The 24,667-nt window shown below is 40.8% G+C and overlaps 2 protein-coding genes across 3 annotated transcripts in view; both read left to right on the top strand.

Annotated features, from left to right (window-relative positions):
* The window catches only part of rimbp2b (RIMS binding protein 2b), a 214,631-nt gene that overhangs the window by 117,778 nt on the left and 72,186 nt on the right, over positions 1-24,667 (top strand). The gene's annotated exons all lie outside the window — the stretch shown is intronic.
* The window catches only part of LOC306979541 (transmembrane protein 132D), a 43,875-nt gene continuing 39,118 nt past the window's right edge, over positions 19,911-24,667 (top strand). For both annotated transcript variants that reach the window (XM_079578514.1, XM_079578513.1), the window contains exon 1: positions 19,911-20,056. The gene's annotated coding sequence lies outside the window, so the exon portion shown is untranslated. The remainder of the gene's footprint in view (positions 20,057-24,667) is intronic.

The following is a 24,667-nucleotide window of genomic DNA, read 5'->3' as shown; positions in this document are numbered from 1 at the left end:
GGACAATAAATGAATCTCTTTGAAAACTTGATTAGCAACGACAGAAGTCCACTGTTTAATGCCTCTGCAGTGTGTGTTGGTAGCTTCTTTTAAAGCTTTATGTAATAAGGCAGAGTGCAGTTAGGAAATACTTTCTGAATTAATTGCTAGACAGGCAAGTTTTATCCCCATACACTGCTGATCCTGCAAGGTTTATCAAACATACTGTATATTGTTAGCCTTTAATGTTGATGACCGCTACTGAGAGTGTCAATTTAACAACAACAAAGAAGGACGGATATTATGCTTGGAGGCTAATGCTACGCAGTTTGCTTAGTTATTTACTTTTCTCTTCTAACACATCACACAGGAAATGTCTAGAAAGGCCTTTATCTTCCTGACCAAACTGTGAGAGTGGAGGCTCCTTGTTGTTAAATGGTCATTGTTTGTTGTCATTGCAGTATTGTGCTGAGTGAAACTTTCTGATCTCAGTTTATGGTCCCAGATGTTGGCGGAGGGGTGCTATCCCATACAAAGTGTCTGATCTCTGTGGTGCTGCGCTGCAAAAACAACAAACAGGCAAACCATTTACATAGCAAAAGCCCACACCAACAACAATCAAACCAACTGTGACCATTTCTGTGTCTGTTTGGCTTTTATGAACTATTCAAAGTGGTGACTAGAGTTAAAATGATATCTCTTGTTGCATTTAGGAATGATTATTTTCTCGTGAGTAGAGACTTTCCATGTTGAGTGAAAAAAAGAAAAAAAAGTCTTGTGGTGTAAACAAAAGCATATGACATCAAAATAACATTGCCCAGACAAGATTAGCTGTTTATAGATAGCTTGTGTCATTCTCGGAGGTCATAACACTAGCAAGCGCCGTATTGCTTGCTTGGAAAACTTGGCTTGGTTAATGTTCCTACAAGGCAGGAAACAATGTTAACTCAAATAAATAAACACATACAATCTGGGCTTTACTCTCATTTGAAAGAAGTGAATTGATTTGTGTAAGCCCTTATCAAAAACTTAAAATTCACCATCTAGTGTTATCTAACTAAACTGTTAATAGCTAATAATAAATTAATCACTGTTCCTACAAAATGTGAGATTTTACTTTCCTAATGTTGTCAAGAATTTAAAAGCTTATATCACCTAGCAGTTAACTTCATGGCTAATGACTTTACAGAGAGTTGCTTGGTTACAACCTCCAATTTAATGCCGTGAAAGTAATCTGTTGGTCACAGACTAGGGATATTTTAATGTTCATTGAACAACTTCATTGGATTGAACAGTTCAGAGGGGTGAAGAGTGGGCAGGAACATCCAGTAAACTCTTGGAGTCAGGACTCAAACCCACAATGCTGGGATCAAAACATGTTCTGTGTATGTGGCTGCAGCCTTAAAGTGCATATGACAGGTTTTACTGCTTTTGAGAATATGATTTTTTTAGATGGATCTGTTCCAATCATTTTGTTTCAATAAAGCAGCAAATTTAATGAAGAAATATTGAGCAGAGAAGTATCTTTTATTAGATTTTTAAGCTGCTGACAGGAAGTGACATAAATAGAGGTACAGTTCAGAAGCAGTTTGACTCACTCATTTCCCATACGTTTGTGTGACTTCACACACGATAATAAGGTACTTTCAAGTCTATTTATCTGAATCTCCTGCTGAAATAACAACAGATTAAAGGCCAAAAAGTGTTTTATACCTAATTGGAACAATATAGCTCATTATTTCTCCAGATAAAATGGATATATTTTTTATATGTATAAATTAGCTTTCAATACAAATGAAGATCCAGAGTAAATGTTATATTTCTTCGCGATCTGATGTTTAGAAAGAGCCTTGTAGTCGGCTCTACAGCAGGTTAAAATCAGCTAAATTCCATTATAGTGAATAGGGCTAAAGCATCACAACAAACGTATTGAGTATTGACATAACATGGTCGGCACAGCAACAGATTAAAACTGTTTACCTCTATCTATGTCACTTCCTCTCAGTGTCCAATAAGGAAGTAAAACTATAAACATCATAAAAAATGTCAAACTACGGAAAGCTGGGTAATTGTTTTTGTAAAATCATAAATATAGTGGTGTTAACTATATGTGTCAACCAATGTGTCATATCCACTCAACTAACAAGACAAACAGATCTGCCAAACTATTATAAAATATCACCGTATAAAGTTTATACATGTCTACTGGTCCATATAAATATAAATTAGATAAACATTATCATAAAGGGCAGAAAAAAATCAGAAATGTTATGGCATTGCTTTGTGCCCCAAAGAGCATCGTTGACTCATCTTCTTGAGGACACTGTCTTGGTTTTCTTCTCTCCTTCTCCAGAGGTTAACAACGTGAATGAATCGGCTACGTGTGTGTGCCCAGCAAAGCCATGCCACAAAGGCCGGCTGAGGGGGCCATTGCTTCTTACCACCAATCAGTTGTGCAGAAAAAAAGAGCCGAGTGAGCCAGAGGCGGTGAAGGGAGTAGAGTTCCTCTGTAATTACTACATGGTCTTAAAAAGCAAATACCAAGCCCTAGCAACCTCGGTCGGGAGACAGTGTGAAGAAAGGGGGGACGCGGCGGAGAGGAGGAGTACAAAAAACTGGGCCCAGGGAGCTCAGAAGCACCACAGTGGACGACCCTGCCATGACCTGGGATCTCCAACAATCGTCCGCTGCCAGCTGGAGCCAGAGTTAGGGGCTGAGAGCGAGGGGCCGGCCAGCATCCCCTCCGATTTATGACTGACTATAAGGCCCCTGAAAGAAACCCAATCACCCGGGATTCCTGCGCAGCATGACTCTGGGCTGCACAGAATAGATAGCCCCAGAGAGTGTGGGACAGAGGGCCACTTTGGCGAGGGAGGGGTGGGCTGGTGGGCACAGCGCTATTATGCACGGCCCTCCACTCAGAGCATGATATCATTACACCGACTGGGAACCTTGACCAAAACACACCGTCTGAAGTTGCTTTGCCTGCATGTTTACTAATCAAAATTTACAGGCTCTGTGTTAATTGTTCTATTTGTCCAATTAGCGGAAATGTAAGGTTTATTAAATTTCAACCTGCTGTCAGTGTAGAGTGAGAATAAGAGAGTGGCAGGCTGAGAGCAGGGCATGAAAAGAAGTGGAGAAGGCAGCTGTCTTTTGGAGGCGGGTAAGCTGTGCTCGGAGCTACCCCGCTGATCCATTAGCATATCTGAATGATCGTGTTCCTGCGCAGCCACCACCACGCTGCAAGGTGGCACATCTGAGGAAGGCACCCTTTGACTGTGCTTGCAAGCTGGGGGAAACTCTTATTTTTCAACCCGTTTGAAAATCCCGAGACAAGTTGATGTTTGAGAAGCCAACAAAAATAAAAAGAAACAGAGGCAGAAAAAAAAAAAAGTTTCGTATTTTTGAAGAGGACAGAGTTTTACAAGGTTTTTGAAGCTGGATACTTAATAATTCACTTGATTCTGCAAGCAGGAGAAAGGCAGTGAATGGTCATGCGTGACGACAGTTTTTATTACCTGCGCCTTATCAAAGGAAGTGAAGCATCCAGAAGGAAAAGAGCTACAATACAAACAGTCGAATTACATCTATATTGTGAGTCATGGTGAAGTGTGATTGTCCATAGTCTATAGCAGTGAATGTTTAAGTGATTTTTAAGTGATTTTAAGTGAACTGATAATACATTTCCTTATAGAAAAGCAGTTTTAATCTTGATATAGAGCCGTAAACCTATGGTTTACTGCAATGAGCTTTACAAAATTCATATTTTAAATTTATTATATTGTTTATATTTTGAATGATAAGAAACAATATTAAAAGTAAAGTTGGCAAGCTGCCAGACAGCAGTTAACGAACTCAAAAAAAAAAAAAAAAAAATCTCTAAAACTTTACACCAACCAGAATTTTCGACCAGCTCCAAAGCCTGTTGTTGTTGGTGCTGGATGTTTCCCCATCAGATTCTTGCTCAACATTTGTTTATAGAAGCTACAAGTTTATCGCTCTGAAAATTCAGCTCATAATTTTATTTCTGAATGTGTCAGAGCTTAAGTTTTTCCTTTTTTTGATCAGCCTTGAAGTTGGTCTCGCCTCAGCCACAAAGCGGACTTCTATTGACTGGTTCCAGGGAGCGTATTGATGGTTCCATAATTTGGGCACAGGAACACAAAAAGGCTGACCCCCGCTGGGCCCAGCACGACAGCCCAGTCAGCAGGGAGGCTTGCATTTATTAGCCTGGGAGAGGAGCTCCTGCAGAATTAAAGCACATTCACCCACCCATTGATCTCTGTCATGAAAACAATACTGAGCTCCCTCTCTGGCAGCCAGCGAGGCACGGCGCGCTCTGAGCTAATTCCACAGCCATAGAAAGCGCTCACACCCTCGGGCTTCCAGTAAACTGTCTGAAAAGTAAGAAAAAAGGATAGAAAAAAACTAAAGCTTGTTATTAGATTATCAATCCACTTGTCCGATCCAATCAGGGTGAAAAATAGGTGATGAAAAATTCCAGCTGTGTTTATCTTGTTATGACGTATCCACTAATACTTTGAGTTATATCTTATGAATCACAACACATTTCCCTTAATCAGGCCACATTCACTAAAGGTGTTTTACTTTTTTACTGTTTTTTCTTACATATACAGTATTTTACATGTGATGATGTCACACATTGTGCTAACGTCCGAAGTTGAGCATATTTAGATTTAGTTAAGTTACATTGCATAAATGCCTGCAATAAACATCATAAAGCTCAATCACTGAGTGTATATTTTAACAGCAACTGCTGGGCAATGGACAAGCGTAATACTTGAGCCAGTGGTTCAACAAAATCCGAGCGAATATATAAATTCATCTGTAAGTGGGTCCAACAAGTAAACAAGACAGTCTGGTCATAGTCAGTCACCAATAATGCACTACAAGGGGAAAACAAACTAGAATGGGTAATTTGAATAAATGTTTTGCACACAACTCACAGAGTAACAATTATTACTTAGTTCTCCAGTTTTTGAAAATGTTTTACACCAAATGACTGATATTTAAAGCAGTGCTAATAACTCATGCCCCTAGAAGCCATAAGCGCCACTGCAGGTGTCGTAGCATGTTACGTTTATTTACTCATTAATTGTCCGTGAGAGTAAATACTCCACTGACAGAAAAGACAAAGGGAGAGAGGGATATTATACATCCAATCACACAATGGAGATCATTTTTTCTCTCAAACTTGGCTGTAAATACTGTTTAAGTGGCGCTAGCTCAAAGCTATCTTTGCCCGTTAGCATGTTAGCTTCTTCTTCATGATTCCATTAGTGTGCATTGGGGCCTCCGACCCGGTGCAGGAAAGCTGCAATCAGGGGGAGATGAAAGACCCCTCAATCATCCCATCAACACTTGTATTACCCCCAGAGGGACTACGAAAAGGATTTATTAAGGTAAACAAGTTACTTCGTACTGCTGTATCAAAAGGGGATTGCTTTCCATAAGGCAATGTTTTTTTTTTTATGCATTGGATCATGTGATGCTGTTGCAAAGTTAAAGGTGCCTTATGGACGTTTTTATGTGGGAAAAAAAACCTTGATGCGATTGCATGATTTATCTTTTTGTGACCCAGTGGCTGTATGAGTGGTCAGCAGTGCACCTTTACTTTTGTTCGCAGTGGCCTCTAAAACGCTCCAGGATCAGTTGTTTTGTAGGTTTTCTGGTAAGAGGGTCTGTCAGCAGTGAAAACCTACTTAAAACCACACATTTTCCACATAAAAAGTTGCATAATGCACCTTTAAATTTTGATAAATGTTCTCAAATTCCTACAGGGGTCCAGATTTTGGGGCCTTTCTTTTTAATGGGATGAGCCTACAAGCGAGTTAGTATCTAAATGATGTCCGCCAAACACTCAAGGATCTGCATCCCAAACATTAAATGCCAATCAATGTAACCATAGAACCATGTTGTAGTTCTCACACAATGTGCTTTTTTGGCCTTACTTTATATACACATGCATATTTTTCATTTTCTTAATACCTTTTACCTTAAACTTTCCTTAATTGCACTTTGGCTTCTCGTATGAGTTTGTACGACTATCCAACTGATCACATCCTGCCCTCTGTATTTGTACACAGCCCTGGCCTGTGACCCGAGTAGCTTACTGAGCTTTGATGCTGCCTGCCCTCGGTGTCCACGGAAACCAACAGGATGGACTTTTTAGGTTAACACACACACACACACACACACATAAAACTGAGCATTGTCAACACAACAGCAGAAGAGAACACAAAGTCACACTTCACACACACTTAAAAGATGCCGGTGTGTCTCATTATGCCACCTAGAGCTGCTGTTGTCAGTCGGGGTTTTGATGTGCGAATGGAACGGGCGCACCGAGATGCCATGGCCTGGTATGGGGCCTGCTGCTGCCACGTTTGAAGTCTATGTGGGACGAGGGCTTTCATATTTACAGAGAAGAGATGGGGACCTGGGGGACTTCTTTGATTGGCACACTGTTTTCTAAGTACTGGAAAGTAGAAAAGCTGATCATGGTCTTTCTATTAATTAATCATCCTAATTTATACAGTGCTCTATCAAATAGTTTCAGAGTGTATTGATAATCGCTGTGGTAGTTGTTTTTGATTGTCAATGCTTACAACGCTGTGAAGAAACGCTGCATCTTTGTTGATATTACAATACGCCAAAGCAGGGCAAATCTGCAAATGATTAGTTAGTTAATATTTCTTTTTTGAGTCACGGCTTGTCCCAGATCTTACAATTATGCACAGTGTAGTTTATATAATAGACTTCATAAGACGAGCAAAACCTTCTGTGATAATCATTATACATTCACTGCAGTCATCACCAACACTCACCCACTGCATTCATAGGTGAGGCGCGTCCAATGTTGCAACAGCAGAATGCACTGGTTGAAGATAAAGTTTGGAGCTCAAAATGCTGACATAAAAGTCCACTTGGCGATAACTATTTCCAAATCTATGACATTTTTGTTTTCTAATTTCTAACTTTTGTATTACCATATTTCACTTAGCAAGCACTCATTTGTTCCAGGTGGGCATAATGTGTTGGCTCTTAGTCAACCAGAAATGAAGGTCATACTTGACTAGAAGCTTCTGAAGAAATGTCCTTAAAGGAGCTAGATGCAAGTTGGCCATTTTATGCTCACTACTGCCACCTCAGGTCATACATGTAACTGCACCTTCTATATAAAGCTTGTGCATTACGGCAATTCGGACCCGAAGTAACAACTTTTTGAGTGACAGTGCAGGACTTTAGAGGCAGTTGTGGTGAGCAGGTCTGGGCTCATGCTACATTTAGGACATGGCTGGAACATGTAGGGGGAGGAAAATACTTAATTTTAACATTTTTAAACTCTGTATAGTCCCTTCAAAGTCAAAGCTAAGGTTATGGTATACTTTATTGTGCCCATAGGGAAATTTATCCTCCGCATTTGACCCATCCTCCAGTACCACTGAGGCGGCCTGGAGCAGTTCAGGTGTGGAGCCAGGCTCATGGTCAGAATCACCCGGCTGGAGGATTCACCTATTGTACATGTTTTTAGTTGTAGGGGAAACCGGAGTACCTGGAGGAAACCTACGCAGACACGGGGAGAACATGCAAACTCCACACAGAAAGGCCCTGTCCAGGTGAGAATCGAACCCGGGACCTTATTGCTGTGACATGGGTACAGGGTATTCCAGAAGTCTCATCGTTGTAAAAATACAAATACCTTTTTCTGTGCTCTGGCCGATGTGTCTGAATAAAAAAAAGTAATATTATTGGTTTAGTCAATGTTCTTTATTTTGATCAGGTGCACGTTACTCAAGTATGAAACTCTATTACCACATTAACACAACTTCAATCATTTTACAAGTCATTACAATTTCAGAGATACAATATAGGGAGTGTCCTCTGGCCTCCTCTGTACTTTCACTTGACAAGAGTGCGGTCATTGACTCTCCCACATGAAAGTGAGCAGCAACCATAGAAATGACTGTACTCAAAGAACTTAAGTGTCCCATTTACTGTTCTCCTAATCTTGCTTTTCCTGATTTCTTCTTTAGTGCACAAATACAAATTCTGTAACAAGAAGGGCGCCCTCCTCACTATTGAATTGTCCTGTGTTGACTTAACATATTGCCACATGCCCATACAGCTATAGAGGGGTGGCTTGCGAAAAGGACACTTGATTGTAAACAGACTATCCTCTTCTCTTCGTTCAAATAGTTAGGGGAAAGTCAGGAAAGGCACAGATGAAGGAAAGACAGAGAAACTCAGGGAGAGAGAGAGAGAGAACAAAGCATGTACAACATAATCACAAGGTCAAGTGTGTTCAATGGCGCGTTTCAGTGGCGCAGCGATAAGAGCAGTCCCGCTGACAGCCTCTGTATGTTCTGTTGTGGGAGAGAGCGCTGGGAAGAGTTGAACTCGTAGACTACCTGAGTTCAGGAAAAAGATGCCCCATAGCACCACCTGCTGGAACCATGCAGACTTGAGAGGTTCGTGAGGCCTATAATAGTCCATAATTCAGGATAGGCTTCTTATTTGCAAAATTATTATCCATGATGTATTTTAGTACCAATTGCTTTAGTTTCGGTAGTAGTTTAGTTGATACATAGGCTAAACTGGAGGGTGATCGTTTTTTGTTCCCCTGTTTTTGTATGTTTTCTGTCTTTGTCTTTGTCTCTGGCCTTGTTCTGTGTTTTATTTTGATATGCGTGTTCTGTACTTGTGGTTTGCTTTATTACTTCCCTTAGTTAATTGCCCGCCCCGCCCTGATGTGTTACACCCCTGTTTCCTCATGTATTTATACCCCTGTGTTGCCCATGTCCTTTGTCGGTTCATTGTCAGTGTCAGTCCTTGTTCCTTTGAGTTTTTGTTTCACCAGTTTATCATGTGGATTTTGGACATTTTCAGATATTCAACATCAAGTCCTGCCTTTGGGGTTTTATTTTCCTCGTTCCACCATTCAAACCATGACAGAATGTTAAGTAGCTTTTTAAATTAATTTTCCATTGGTTATTTACAGTGTTATTGGCTATTCCATGTTAAAGACATATCACAGATTATTATGTTTTTAATTATTCCTTAGTTTGATGAAATCAAGTGTTTAGTAAGCATTAATCATAATTTTACTCCAGTGAAGTGACAAGTTCATGTAAAAGTTGAAGAAATTAAGATGTAAACCACATGGTCTTGAAAGATGTTCTTGCCATCTTTCAAGACCAGTTGAAAGATCTACATTTTGTATGGTTGGACATGGAAGTGAGATCAAAACAAATATGAGTAAACTAGGGCTGCAACTAACAATTATTTTGTAATCGATTAATCTATCGATTATTTTTTACAATTAATGGATTAATCACTTGGCTGTGAATGGTGTAGGTAAAAAGTGGCGCTGCTTGGGGATGTGTTGATAGAGTAAACTAAAGGGAAATGTTTGTTGGAGGCTCTATTCATGAAATTTACAATGTACAAAACACTACAGACCCTAACTATAAAAACAAAGTAGGTTTTCATCAAAAATACTAAATTTTTTATGTCATTTTTACTCCATTCGTCTGTGTGAACCAGAAAACGGTTAATCGATTACTAAAATAGTTGTGGACTATTTCAATAATCGATTAGTCATCGATTAATCGATTAGTCGCTTCAGCCCTAGAGTAAACCTTTTATTAAAAACATCAATTAAACCTAAATAGGCTGTTTTGCATCCGATCAAAAGTTTAGAACCAAACACCAAACAAAACACATACAAAAAACGAAACAAAACAAACGCCGAAAGACCCTCAAAAAAGAAATCAAAGTTCCAAACATGAACTCAGCAATGAGTAACTCCAACATTATTGTGGATCACTTCAGAATGTGTTACAGAATGCAAAGACGGCCTCACGAAGGGCATCTATCGGGAAAGGTTGGTAGTTTTTGTAAACTTGCCATGCAGTCCCTCCCCAAATCCTCAAATGGATTTAGATCAGGGGAACATGCAGGATGGTCCAAAAGAGTACTTTCCTGCAGGCATTGTGAACTGTAGCGTTGTCCTGGTGAAAAACCCAGTCGTTACCACACAGACGACTGAGACAAGGGCCTTCAGGCATGTGGGATGCTCTCTGCAACATGTGCTCCACATGAAGCTCCATTGTTCCACTGAAGGAAAAAGCCCCCCCAGATCATTATGGCGCCCCCTCTACTCTAGCATGTAGAAAACATCTCAGGTGGATCTGCTTGTGATGCTAGTAATGTTAGAAACCATCAGGACCATCAAGGTTGCATTTTTTTCTCATCAGAGACTTTCTTCCACCTTTCAATATCCCATATTTGGTGCTCTCTTGCAAAGTTCCGGGGTCATAGAAGGGGACAAGGCCTTTGATAACGTTTTTGTTTTTGATGCCCTTCAGCTGCAGATGCCTCTGATGGTGATTGGGCTGCAGTTGGCTCCAGTAATGGCCTTAATTTGTATTGAGGATCGTCCAGTGTCTTGACAGACAGTCAATCGGATTCTCCGGCTCAGTACTGGTGACTTGTTTGGGTCTTCCTGTTGACATTTTTGTTCCACATCCCTCAAATATGCTGATGAAAAAGTGACAAAAAAGCCTCAAAAGAGCAACAAAACAGTGACAAAAGCGCAAAAAAAAAAACCAGCAAAAATGTGATAAATGTAAAAAAAAAAAAGGACGACAATGTGGCAACATTGGAAAACAACAAGGAAAAAGATACATTTAGGTGAGTTTTGTAAATCTTGGCTTTCAAATGGTGGTGTAACACTGGCCTATAGGCTGTGACCTTATGGATTTGGGTGAAGCTGAACTGGAGAAAATGGTTAAGGTGGGGGTTAAGAGTTAATTCTTTGGCACCACAGCCCCTGAGAATGTTTGTGAAACTATGTGAAGAAGCAGGACTTACTGCTACACTACTACCACCACCACTGTAGGAGCCTGCTATGAGAACTTTAGGTCCTCTACTTTGGACAGAATTGCTTCTGTGTCAAAGCTGCTGAGTGGTGGAACTTGAGAGTGCAGCACACAGCAACAATTTACATTTTACTTAAGGTAATGGTTGAGATCTGTGATCATTACCACATTTCTGGTAATCATGTCATGTAAGCAGCCATGTAGTGTTGTTTTGGCCTAGGTACCTGACATGAGCTAAAAGGAGCTGGGCCATAGGCCACTGCTTGAGCCAACAGCGCTCTCTAGTGTCGGCAGTTAGAAGGCGCTTGCATGTTCACATCGGCCTTGTCAGGACCTTTTCCTATAGAAGAGAGAGAGAGGGAGGACTCATCTGGTCCTTGATAGAAGTAGAGCCTAACCCACAGCACGTCTGACTCATACTCTATCAATCAGCCATTACGACTTCCACCAAAGCCAAATTGACTCGTGGAAGCAGTGGCCACGTTCAGGCCTGTGCGTGGCAATAATTCAAATATCACAACAAAAGGGGTTGACTGTTTGATTGGCGATAAATATTACTGGTCAGGAACTGGAAAAGGATCAGACAAAAACGTGTGTCTTGTCTTGAGAAGTTTATATCAGTATTTTTTTTATCCATAAAGTTATGATGCACAACACTCATCGTGTAGGTTGGAGCCTTCAACTTCAGTAATATATTAGTCACTGAACAACTTTTATTTGTATTGGGGTATTATTTTACTTGAATTGTACTTACTTGCATCTGTACTTTTACTCAAGACATGAATATTTTTTTGAAGTGTGTAAACCATGTATAAAGCCAGTAAACACCCAATTCAAATACATTTCTGAAGCAGGTTATCTCTGATTAAAATAAGCATAGCATGTTAAGTTATTCTAACATAAAATAACATTACAGGCACACTCTTCACACAGAAAGGCCCCTTACCGACCTATGAATCAAACCCGGGGCCTTCTTGTTGTTCGGTGAAAGTGTTAACCACTTACTAGTTTGAAGAAACACTATTTTTGAAATTTTGACCTTGATTTAGAGGGGGAAAAAAACTAAAAGGACCGTATGTACCACAAGCTTCTGTACGGTCTGTAAACTGATTAATTACGATAAGAAAAGCCTTTATTGATCTAACACATTTTTGGCCATCCTGAAGTGCACCTGCTGCATTATATTTTCAATTTCGTGGTCACAATGTTTCTCAGAATCCTACATTTACAGTGTGTGCACTCACAGTTTCAGCACAAGCTGCAGTTGTGGCTGGAGCTCCACAGGATGAGCAATGGCACAGGGGAAGATAATGTGAGGCGGGCCGACCTTAAATCTCCCTCGCTCTCATTTTCTCTCATCCTGAGCTTCACCTCCGCGCCCGCTGACAGATGACACACTGTGGGGCCCGGCAGCGCCCCTGCCCCCCTGTTCTCAGGTCATACTGCTCCTGAAGTGATAAGTGGCTATGTCCTGGCGTGGCTTATCCCGCCGCATGCACAGTCAATCACAGCTCAACAGCAGCCTGTGGAGGAGAGAAGCAATAACAAAACTCCAGGTGACAACTGTATCACCCCAGGACACTAATAGCATTTGTCACAGTAACAAATGGTTGGTTCTTTCAGCATATCATTGTGTAACTAAAGCAAGAGCGCACTGCTTATAGTGTAATAAGCAAGACACTCCTAAATACATTGACTCTATAAGCTTACTGTAACTTAAGTTATGCATACAGAGTTTATGCTTTTATTAATGTATTTCTATTTATTTACAGTATATCAAATCAGACAAAAAAAACATTTTTGCTGTCTATTTTTTCCCTTTATAGTTTGAGTATCTTGAAGCAGACAGTATGATAGTGAACAGTGTGGACTTAAGTGGCTGAAGCTGAGAAACAGAATTCCCTTCAATTCCCTCGCGGCCCTGCCTGTGCCACTTGAAGCTTGTGTTGTCAAAATATGTTGTAAGGCGCACTCTCCAGAGACACGCACATGCACACACAGCTGCTGGAAATAAATAACAATACAATCAATGCAGCATGGGAATCACAGTCGTTGCAGTAAAACAGAATTGCCCACTAGATGGCAGCACAACAGCATCTTCACCACTTTGCACCCTTACATTTGTACATGCGCCCCTTTCGCTTGTTATTACTGAGATGTAACCTGATTAGCCATAGAACAGTCATATCAACTTGCTGTTTGACTGACACATTGCCTGTCTTCAAACTCCTCTTGTGCGCACACGTACCTCTTCTCCAGTTTTCCTGCTAAGAAGAAGAAGAAAAAAAAATCTAATAACATGGCTGACTAACTGCTCAGCCTCCATGTCATGCTGTTGTGCACTTGCATGAAAGAATTATACATAAATTAAAGTTGAGCTCTGACATCTCTTCGCGCGTTGGCCTTTGCCTAAACCAGCCTCTGGAGATGGAAAAGTCTGACTGGGGGAGAAATTTCTCACTAATCCGCTCGACATGATTGCAGTTCACCAGGTATTTCCAGGAAGTTGGCACTCTATCAATGTAAAGGAAGCTAGACTTGTGCGGCTCCCCTGTGTGCCTTCAAGATTGCCAGAGGGGAAGACAGTTCAAATGTAAAGAAATAGTGCGATGTTGGTTTTGCCAAAAAACAACCACCTCAATAGAGAAATACTATTCGAAGACAACATCGGCTACAACAGGCAACAATACATACAATGTAGACACAATTTTATTTTAATGTAGATCAGAGTGGGTACTGTTGTTGTTGTTGTAGTAGTAGTACTCTTTGGATTCATTTTTTAGTAATTGCCAATGGCACGTGCTCTAGGGCCCAAATCTTTCTCAACAGACTCTATTAACAATAATTAGACTATTACAATTAAAGCAGTACTAAGTAACTTAACCTTAATAGATCCTTGTAGTCCCTCTGGAGTCCCTCACAAGTGTTGATGGGATGATTGTGGGTGTTTTCATCTCCCCCTGGTGTCTCTTGCCTGAAAACCACACTTCCAGCTTTCCTGCACCGGGTCAGAGGCCCCAATACACACTAATGGAATCACGAAGAAGAAGCTAACAGGCTAACGGGCAAAGCTAACTGCGGGCTAGCGCCACTTAAACAGTATTTACAGCCAAGTTTGAGTGAAAAAAAAAAATCTCCATTGTGTAACTGGATGTACATTATTCCTCTCTCTAGTGTTTACTCTCACTGACAATGAATGAGTAAAAAACCGCAACATGCTAAGACACCTGCAGTGGCGCTTGTGGCCTCTAGGGGCATGAGTTACTTGTACTGCTTTAAACAAAATGAACACTGTAATAATGGAATATTGTTCTATATTAGCTTTTTTATGATTACAAATATATGACTTTGAACTAAATATATAATTTATGACCAAAGGCAGGAGCAAACTTCATACAACTTTTTCATTTTTGTAAAGGTGGAACTAGAGACCTGCTTGGGACTGTCTAAGGGCCAATTTGGAGGTATATTTAATTTGATTGGTTTATTTGGTATGGACAGTGCATGTTCATGAACACACCACGCTGGATCGGAGCCATGGGCTAATTTGCATCCGTTGTCCCCCTCTCGCACTCTCAACCACACTCTCATTCATCCTGGCCTATTGTACATGTTCTGAGTCCCATTAGGCCCTGGTCCAACTATCGATGGACACTTAAAAAAAAAAAGAAATTCTTAAAACTTTAAATAGAAACATAATTTTCCCCAAAAACCTTTGAAGTTGGAAAGCAGGTCTGAACATGAAAGTTTTATCAGCGCGTCCTCACTTTCTGAACCTTGTCTATTCGATACATTTTTACAGCAGAGTATGAGCACATAGAACTAATTGCATTCTGTCAGGCGGAGTCAACTTGTTCATATTGTGATGATGCATGCATGTCGGTGTATACATATCAATGTGTCTATGGAAGACCTACCCGTCGTATTTCATACAATCATGGCTCTGTGTTTCTTCGAGCGTGAGGAAGAAGCTTATCATCCGTCTCCTTATTTCATGCCCTGGGGCCGCCTGCATTGGCACCACACACTTTCTGATATACGGGCAAGCACCCAGTCCAATATTTATTTAATCTTCAGATCCCCAAAAATGCACTTTCAGATTTGATATGCTGACAAAATTGCTGGAATATTTAAGATAGGATGAGCTGGCGGGCTACAACCTTAAAATGTGCTGTAAGGTGCGATAACCTTTCCAATATCGGTAACTAATGAGGCAGAAAGAGGAGCAGGTGCTATCATTTCTGCTCCCCACTCCTTGTACTAGATAAGCTTTGTCAGAGGTCAGATACTGTCTGATAGTTTGACCAATTTCCAGCCGTATTCCTGGCGTCAGGCTGTCGATTTGATGGCAGTTTGGATTGCGGGCCGTGGTGAATGAGTAGCTACAGCAATGTGCTTTTGGCTCACAGGGGAAATCTGTTTTAGGTTGCTCAGAGTTCAGCTGCTAAGCACTTTTTTTTTTTTACTCCCGGTGTGAAGATTGCTCTCATGTTTTATTGAACGGTGCCCGGGGTGCCTCTCATCCTTGACAATCTGATTCTACAATGGTCTGCCTTATGACCTTAATGTTGAAGCAATAGGGTGTTGCAATCCACTCTGCACTGACCCAAGCATCAACCTCATCAGTCCACACACGTCCTGTGGGCAACAGACCCAAAGTGGATTAATAACTCTACAGGCATCCTCTCACTTAAATAACCTGTCATCTTTGCCCTTTCAGTTTGCCTGTCCGATTATAGACAAGGCGAGACAGCCCTGGATCATCCATTTCAGTTGTCTTTAACTGCTGAGGTGTGCGCCCTACAGCTCGCCCATACTAAGCACCTGCATGTCCTTTTGGCAAACACATTGCATTTGGGTCAAGCTCAGTGAGTGAGTCTTAAATAATAGTCTTGTCTTGCCTCCATGTCTGACCTCCAGCTGTCGTCCCGTGATGATAAGAGTATATTTAGGAACTGATCAAAGATGCAGAAGCACTAATGTGTTCATATCCAAACAGTGTATGTCTGATTATTGTAGTTTAATAAAATAAGATTCACATATAACCAAATATAACAATGCAGAGACAAACAGATGAATACAATCTATTTTTTAAACAATGCATAGCTAGACTTTATAAAAAACAACCCAGGACGCTTCTCCGGGGCTTGAACTGGTGACCGTGATGCCCACTGGTTGTAGATGTCTATATGTCCCACCCTGAACAGATACAGAGGACTGCACTTCAAGCTGTCTCACACATCTGGGATGAAGCCGTGTGAGAGATGCCCCGGGTCCCACTGTTACATCTTGTGACCATCACAGTTTGCAAAATATCGGCTTATTTTCTTTAGGAAATTCTTGGTGCTTTTAGATCTAACCAAAGCAATGAATGAGTAAGTTTTGCAGCTATTGCCACAGAAAGTATCTATTCCTGCCAGATGTCTTTCCTGGTACAACAGCTGCCTATCTCAAAGGGTGTAGGCAACAGGTCTTATATCCAAGGACACAACAGCCGCGTACACCGAGTCACATTAGGGATTAATCTGACAGCCCTCCAGTTACAGGCAACCCACATTCCACGTGCCACTGTTTCCTGAGTTACTGAGAGGTGAACAATGGAAGTCACAATGTTTTATTCACTGTAAACCGATCCCCATGCCCCACTGAGATTCATAGGGTATAGAGCAATAGAAAAAACCTCCACAGGGTTTCGAGGAGGGCGTTTTGTAAAAGGTAATACAGTTATTTCATCATTCTGCATAATCTTGCTTTAACCTATACAAAAGAGCACGTTGATGATGAAAAAGTTCCTTAAGGATACACTCACTCAAGGGGGTAATAAAGGGTGTGATTTTTAATTAGGCTTTGATTCTGTGTCTATCCAAATATGAATTTATGAGTAGTTTAATAAAATATGACTATTATCTTTGAAAGAGGCAACGTAGCTGTTTCATAATACGCTCTTTTATCTCCGCTGTAAAGGGAAACACTTTAATTCAACAACCTATTATTGTTTTATGTCGCGGTAAAAGCCTGCTGTAGATGTCTGCCAGCTCTGGGGCAACTCATTTGTCTGCAGAAACATCAAAGCTCTTTGATTACGAAGGATACTGTATTCTGCAAAGAGGCACACAAAAAAAATAGCCTTGTGCACAACATCTGGTTTGTACTGATTCCATTTTCAGTGACAGCTGTGAGGAAACACAGAACGGTGTCATGAAAGGATTTTTCTGCTTTGGCGGAGCAATCTTCAAATGCATTGTTGACTTCCTTAAAGCATGAGGCTCAATAGAATAAGATTCCAGACGACAAATCGCAAAGAGCTCAATCATGGTGTGTGGTTGAGTGGAACATTTACACGATTGTCTTCAGGTTCATTATGATGCAAATCTAACGACCATGTAAGGATTGAGATGATTGTCGTGTATGTTTGGATGAAAGATTTGGATGTGTGTGATTATAGCAGTCGTTTTTATTATTGAACTGTGACTACATTGGCATTCTGGAATCCGAGGACTGGACAGTCTGTGATCTTGGCCCGTCTGCTGAGGGATCCTTCGGCCCTGGGTCTCTATAGCCTGTCCGTCCATGGGAGTGGATCTCTCCTTCTGTGGTTCTCCCCAAGGTTTCTCTTTTGTCCTGCCGGGTTTTTGAGTTTTTTCTTGCCGTACTGGAGAGTCTAAGGACGGGGGACGCCCACGCCGCTCATCGCTACCTTTGGACATTATATTTGCCTGGATTCACCTGAACTTTTAATTGTCATATTTATTGCTGTGTTTTATTGCCTTGATGTTTGTTGCAGCCCTTTGAGGCGACTTCTGTTGTGATATTGGGCTATACAAAACCATTAAACTTGAAACTTGAAACTTACATTAGCGGCGAAATGTGAGTATGAAGAGACTGATGTGTTTTAGCCTCTGTAATGGAAATAAACTTGCAAAGGATACAATCTGGAAGAAATATCTTTTACTCTTAAGTGTAAGTAATTGTACATTGTCCTGATGAATGCCAAAAAAATGAAACGAAAAGTTTCTCAGGTATCCATTTTTGGACTGTCTTTGCCTGGCTCTCCTGACTGATTTCCGCGTTGTTGTGGCGCCGGGATTACTCTAAAGTAGGGATTAGCTGGATCCTGGCAGGCAGCACCCGCACGGGCAGATTGGGACAAAGATGACAGTTCCCATCACACATTGTAGGCTCTCCCCTCGCCTCAACCAAGCACTAACTATTGCCCGGACTTTTAAGCAGGGAAAGATTACATGAGAGAGAAGTCACACATCACACACTGGAGATTAAGCTCAACAAACTCTTCTCCTCCACTGCCGGGGGTTGTCCGAACCAGGCACGGAGAACTGACTCTCGCCTTTGCCACTCCGGGCTAGATTAGGGCACAGTGGCGCGGAGGCACACAAACAGCTGTTGGGGAACCATTAAATAGTTGAATCTGTAAACAGGGCCGCCACAGTTGAAGCAGAAGTTACAATTCATAGAGTTGCAAAGATTGAGATGATTTTGACGTCAGAGGTGGTAAGAGAAATGCTACTGTAAAAGTACATTTTACTCAAGTAGAATTGAAAAAGTAATGACCCAAATAATTACTCAAGTAATGTTAAAAGTGAAAATTCTCTGTCTGTTTGAGTGCAAAGGTCTGATTCATGTTTCAGTGTTGATGTAGGTCAGACAAACATAACATAAGAGGTACAATAGATTTCAAGACTATACTATAGCATTTAGAACACATCAAATAAATAATTGGAAATATATGATGAGAAAAAGTTTAAATGAAAGTGAAAGTACTCCTTTGGACAGTCGGCCTTTAATGTCCAGAGCGCTAAACTCTGGAATCCTTGTCTCCTGAGCGGAAACAGGACTTAGATCTTGGGGCTTTTAAGCTAAAGCGTGTTTTATATAGAGACCAAGACAGGTGCTAAATAGTGGGTGAAAGCTGAAGAATAAGATGTGCTATTTTGTTGGCATTTTGCAATTAATTTACCATTTGATGTTGCCTGTATTACAGTATTGTGGCCCTATATCTGATACGTGAACGAGACAATGCTGCGTGAGTGAAAACTGCATAAATGCTAAATAGCTGATCTACTGCTACTTGCTTTGCAAATGAGCAAATGCTTAGTAAATGACCCCCCAAGTGTGCTATCATTTTAGATTGCACTACTCAAATGGCAAGGCAAGGCAACTTTATTTATACCGCGCATTTCGTACACAAGGCAACTCAATGCACGGTAGTGCAGTGGTTAGCGCTCTCGCTTCACAGCGAGAAGGTCCAGGGTTCGATTCCCACCTGGACGGGGCCTTTCTGTGTGGAGTTTGCATGTTCTCCCCGTGTAGGTTTCCTCCGGGTACTCCGGTTTGCCCTACCACTAAAAACATGTACAATAGGCCTGGATGAATGATGTGTGTGAGTGAATGTATGGTGGTGGTCAGAGGGTCCATTGGCGCAGAAGTGTGCAGTCGCGACAGCACTTCTGTCAGTCTCCCACAGGGGAAAATGAAGCTACAAACGTAGTTTACCACCACCGAGTATGGAGCGAATGTACAATTGTTTCATGTAAAGCGCTTTGTGACTATGTCTGTGAAAGGCGCTATATAAATAAAGATCTTCCTCTTCTTCTTCACTTGGTGTAATGTCCAAATTAATGTGACTGTAAATGTATTTTCTGTGTGCATTTGAAAAGCCCTTCTAGGGACGGACATTGAACATTTGCCATAGCTATTAATGTTGTAGTGTGGAGGATGTTGATTGTTCACACTTGTGAAATAAATAAATAGTCAAACTATTCCAAAAAGAGCAGTTTCTTCAAAAAGTTCCTTAAGGCCTTGGCCTAAAGTAAATGCAACTGAACAGCAGGCAGCAGTGGGTTCAATGGAGCCGGCTTCCAAGTGCCACCTTCAGCTCTGTGATAGTTGTTTTGTTTATTTGGTCGGGGGCAGTGCATGTTAATGAACACATGGGACTTATGCATGTAAAATAAGCTACGCCAGATTGTAGCCATGGGCTGATTTCCATTCGTTACTACTTTTTAGAGGTAGGGGAACCTGGAGTACACGGAGGAAACCTACACGCGAAGAACATGCAAATTCCACCTTGAAAGGCCCCGTCCAGCTCGGGGACTGAACCCGGGACCTTCTAGCCGTGAAGCTGCTGCACCACCATGCTGCCCAGTTGTCTGGTGAGTGTCTGCTACTCATGGAGCATTAAAGAGATAAGATAAGATAGTACTTTATTGATATCACAATGGAGGAACACACTTGTTGTAATTACAAATTAAGCTATCATAACTGATCATTCGTGAAAGATTGAAGTGTGGCTTTGGGTGTTAAATCTGTATGAATATCTTCACGGCTGAAAAAGCCTGCCATTGAAGTATATATATATAAGCCATATTTGTTATTATACTATGGGAATAAAGAACACTCTTCAAAGTCTTATGTGGGAGGATCTGTGCACTGCAGATGACACTGACATGAGAAGCGGGGGGGGGGGGGGGGGGGGGGGGGGGGGGAATCTGTGTTTCATCATTCGCTTAAAGGATGGAAAAATAGAGGTATGATTTATCAGCTACATTTTTTTCCCTCTTAATGTTTGATTTTGCAAGCTCCGGTCGTCAGGCACATTGAACATGCTCCATTTAAATGAAACCCAATACTAACAGAACATTTCAGTGCTGTTGGCTGGAGTGATGCAGTCATGTGTGAGAGTGTGTAGCGTCTAGGGGCTGCTTTGACGTTCCCCTGAGATCACCACATTCTCCGGAGACAATATAAGGTTCACCAAAAACATACGTGAGCCCGTTCAGAGGGAACCCTGTCTATTTGTATGTAGCATTGGTTCAAGTTGCGTTAGGTCAGTGTGAAGATCGCTTTCGACCTTTAGCGAACAAAATGCCAAGACCTCATCAATGTTTGAGTTACATTGAACTGGTGCTGAAATATTGATAATTCAGTGCGAGATTTCTCTCAGACTCTGACATTTGACCATTGATCCATCTTCATCCATGAGATACATGACGATATAAAACATAGCTGAAATACCTGTTATTTCAGCTTATCCTCTGTGTTGTTTTGTTAAATCATTAGGAATTGTTTGATGACACTTTATGTCAGAGATGTTATATAATTGATCTGTGAGATTTGGTGTGGGGGAGTCCTGATTTTTGCGGCTGTGCTCACTACTTTTGTAAGTTTAGTGCATTTTATAAGCAATTTGTCAAAGCAGGGGTTTTATTGAGTGGCTGATGGATTGGAACAACAGTAATAGCAGAGGAGGATTGTTGTTGTCTTCTTTTTTATGCTTTTGTTTTAATGGATTAATCCTTTTTGCTCTGATATTTTGAAAAATGTTTTTAATGCTCTTTTTCATTGGGAGACAACAATTCTCAGAACATTTTGATGTTGTGTGTCTCAATGTGCCTGTATGCCAATACAGGAAAGACCTGCAACGACGATGACAAACAGTTTCTTAATCGTTAACTATCAAGTTGCCTCTATGTATCGAGCTCGTGTCCTTAAAAGCTGAATTGTCACAGGAGGAGTTGACCAAGTTGGATACAAGTTTCTTTTTTCCTGGACTCCATTTTATAGAACTGTCCGTTCAAGTGAATCAGAGTTCTGTCAGTGCAAAAGCTTTAGTTGTTAACATCGTGTTGTGTGCTCCCCCCGCGCGAGTCCACTTTAATTATTTCCAGTGTATTACAGGAGTGCAGATGTGTATGGAGAAAAGTAATGAGCTTCCCAAGTTAATTAAACACCTTCAGCGTATGAATACACCACTGAATCTGTATAAGTGTTGATTCCTCTGCAGGGAAACGCTCATAAATTGAATTAATTGTCAGCCTTTATCAACAGAACTGAAACAACTTTTGATGGAGAGGCATGATTCACTGACTGAACAAGAGCAGGTCACACTGGGGTCGGCTTCTTTTGACTTACACGTTTTTTTGCTCTAGTTGTTGCGATTGAGTAGAAAATGAAAAAATCATCATCAAGAAGATGAAGTGAACAGTGAATTGATTTGAAGATTGATTTTCGACATGGAAAATATTGTAAAACAGTTTAAAAGACACCTTATGCTCAGGGTTGCACGATTAATCAAGTCAAAACTGAAGTTTGAATGTTGCAACATAAAACAACAACATCATTTTCTTAGAGCCTGTAGATTTTGTTTACAAGGTCACACTTCACTATGACCAGTGTCTGTGTCCGAGTATAGAGCTCCATGAAAACAGAGAAGCACTGAATTACACTATGGTTTCTCCAAATAAGCAGATCATCGCAGGGATCAGACATTTCATCGTCATGTCACCCAGTCCTACTTCAATGTGATTTTTTATGTCTAACTTGCTATCCTTGTTTGAACTGTAAATATGCTATAAATGGATATAACTCCAGTATTGAATTGAATTGACCATTTTATTTCGAGCCATATAAAAAAAAACTATACAAACAGTGTTCAAGAACAAATACAGAGACAAGGGTACTTGCCACATCTGTCCAACGACCTTTACCTTTCATAAATACAACACACTTCCTTTGCCCCTATAATTGGCCAAAAAAATAATATAAATAACATTTTAGCTCAAAAAGGAGTGGGAAGAAGACAAACTTATTTACTCCCACCCCCATTCATATATTCTAATAATGTGGGTGCTGCACTAACTTAGTTTTGTCCTTGCAGCTTGTAGTAATAAAACAATTAAGTAAGTTACATGAATACATGAGATTCAACAATGCATTACATTCAAGGGGCTAGAAGTAAGTTGGTAATTTTATACTCACTACTGCCACCTCAGGTCTTACGCGTAACTGCAGTCTTTATATGAAACCTGTGCATGACAACTTTTTGAGTGACTGTGCAGGATTTTAGAGGCAGTTGTGATGAATAGGTCTGGGCTCATTCTACACGTTAGGACATAGCTGGAACATGTATTAGGAGTAAGATACTTAATTTTAACATTTTTAAACTCTGTATAGTTCCTTTAAGTCAACATTCACAAAATGCTACACTTTATAACAAGTGTACAATTATTCCTTCCAACACCCAATATCTCACCATGTTAGTATTACTGTTACTATTCATTATAAAGTCATCAACATCACAACTCACACAGTATTTATATTGTGTATAATGTAAGTGTATGATTGAGATATAGCATAGCCCATATCTATTCATGAGAAGCATAGTAAGAACAGCTTGATGCTCATGGTAACCAGATTTAATTTTAAGATAAGATAAGACAAGATAAGATAATTAATGATGTGTATTAAAAGGAGTTTAGGTTCTTTCCCCCCCTTTTTTTTTTGTGTCGACCTGCTGCCAGAGGTCGACACAAAGCCCCCGAGCAGCCCGGCCCACCGAGTCTGCTGCCATAATGATGCTATCCTCGAGCAGCCGGACCCCGCTTGCCTGCCCTGTACTACGGGTTATGTTGAATGTGGAATACATGGTTATGTGTACATATTATAGCTTCTAAGAATTTTACCTATTTATTTCCTTTTTTATTATCATCAGCACCAATACCTCCGGGTTTAGCATTAGTCTGGCAACTTATATTTCAGCCATCTCTTATGTTTAAAATATAACATGCAACTAAATCATCTTCACAAATCTAACCTTAAATACTACAAGATAATTATCATTTACCCAAAATTGAGCTGCCCTGCCTTAAACATTACAAATACAAACTCTACTTGAATTTTATGTGTTGCCATGAAGCTTTTGTCGTTTACTTACTCCCACAAACTAAACCATACAAATGCATGCCTTTATTCCAAATTATATAATAATAAATGTATAGCCCACAGGAAAAGCTGTACTTGAACCTGCTTGAGCTGGCCTTGGCTTGGTCTCCCAGAGGGTTGTGGTGGTGGGCAGGACAGCGTCTCGGCAGCAGATGTCCTGGGGGAGGGAGTGGTCTGCTTGGTCTTCTCTGAAAAAATGCTGTGGATGCTTAAGAGACGTTAGCGCGTTTGCTTTAGAGGTTTTCTGTGAGGAATTGCAGTTTATTTTATTTATTCCTTTTGCTGCTCAGTGAACCAGGCCGATTTTGTTAGGCACAACATGCATTTTGCACTTTGGGTGAGAGCTGAACTGGTGACCTGCTGTTTGGGGTGTGAATGCTACACTGCTTTTATCCCAAGAGGAGGAAATAGATTACATATGTGAAAACAATTCTCTGTATAATTTAAGCCTCTTTATCACGTTAGTATATACGTGTTATGTAAATACAAGACTTCTTCAGTTTGTGCTTTTATAATGTATGCAAATCGCTGTTGTTGTCAGTTGCTCTGAAATGAAATTGGGCACATTATAGCCCCATGTGGTTAAGTATGCCTCATGCAGAAGCCGTGCCCATATGTGTCAGACAGAAAGATGATGTACACTGAAAACACATTGGTTTCCTCGTGGCACTCTCATCGATCACCGCTTTATGGATGCACTTGTGTCTGTAGCGCATCTCTACTGCGGCATCCATCTATGTCAACATCCTTTACGTGCCTCTCTGGGCTTTCTCTGTGTTGTTTTACAGTTCATTAAGTGTTACTTATATACTCCCTGCAGCTTAAGCCATATGTTTTTTCAGCACTTGCACATACCACAGAAGAGGCCAATCAAAATGCTCCACTGCTCCAGTCGGATATCACGGTAAACGATGGGTAAAGGCATGGCACCTGTGGGGAGTGATTGTATGTGCTACTTCGTGTGGGTAAAAAAGCTACTTTACTAACAACAATGGCAGCTCCTCGGGGATTGCTCATGCATTCGCTTAGAAACTCAAATTCTC

The sequence above is a fragment of the Gobius niger genome (genome assembly GCF_951799975.1).
Source record: "Gobius niger genome assembly, chromosome: 1".
NCBI lineage: Eukaryota > Metazoa > Chordata > Actinopteri > Gobiiformes > Gobiidae > Gobius > Gobius niger.
This window is presented reverse-complemented; position numbering and strand designations above follow the sequence as displayed.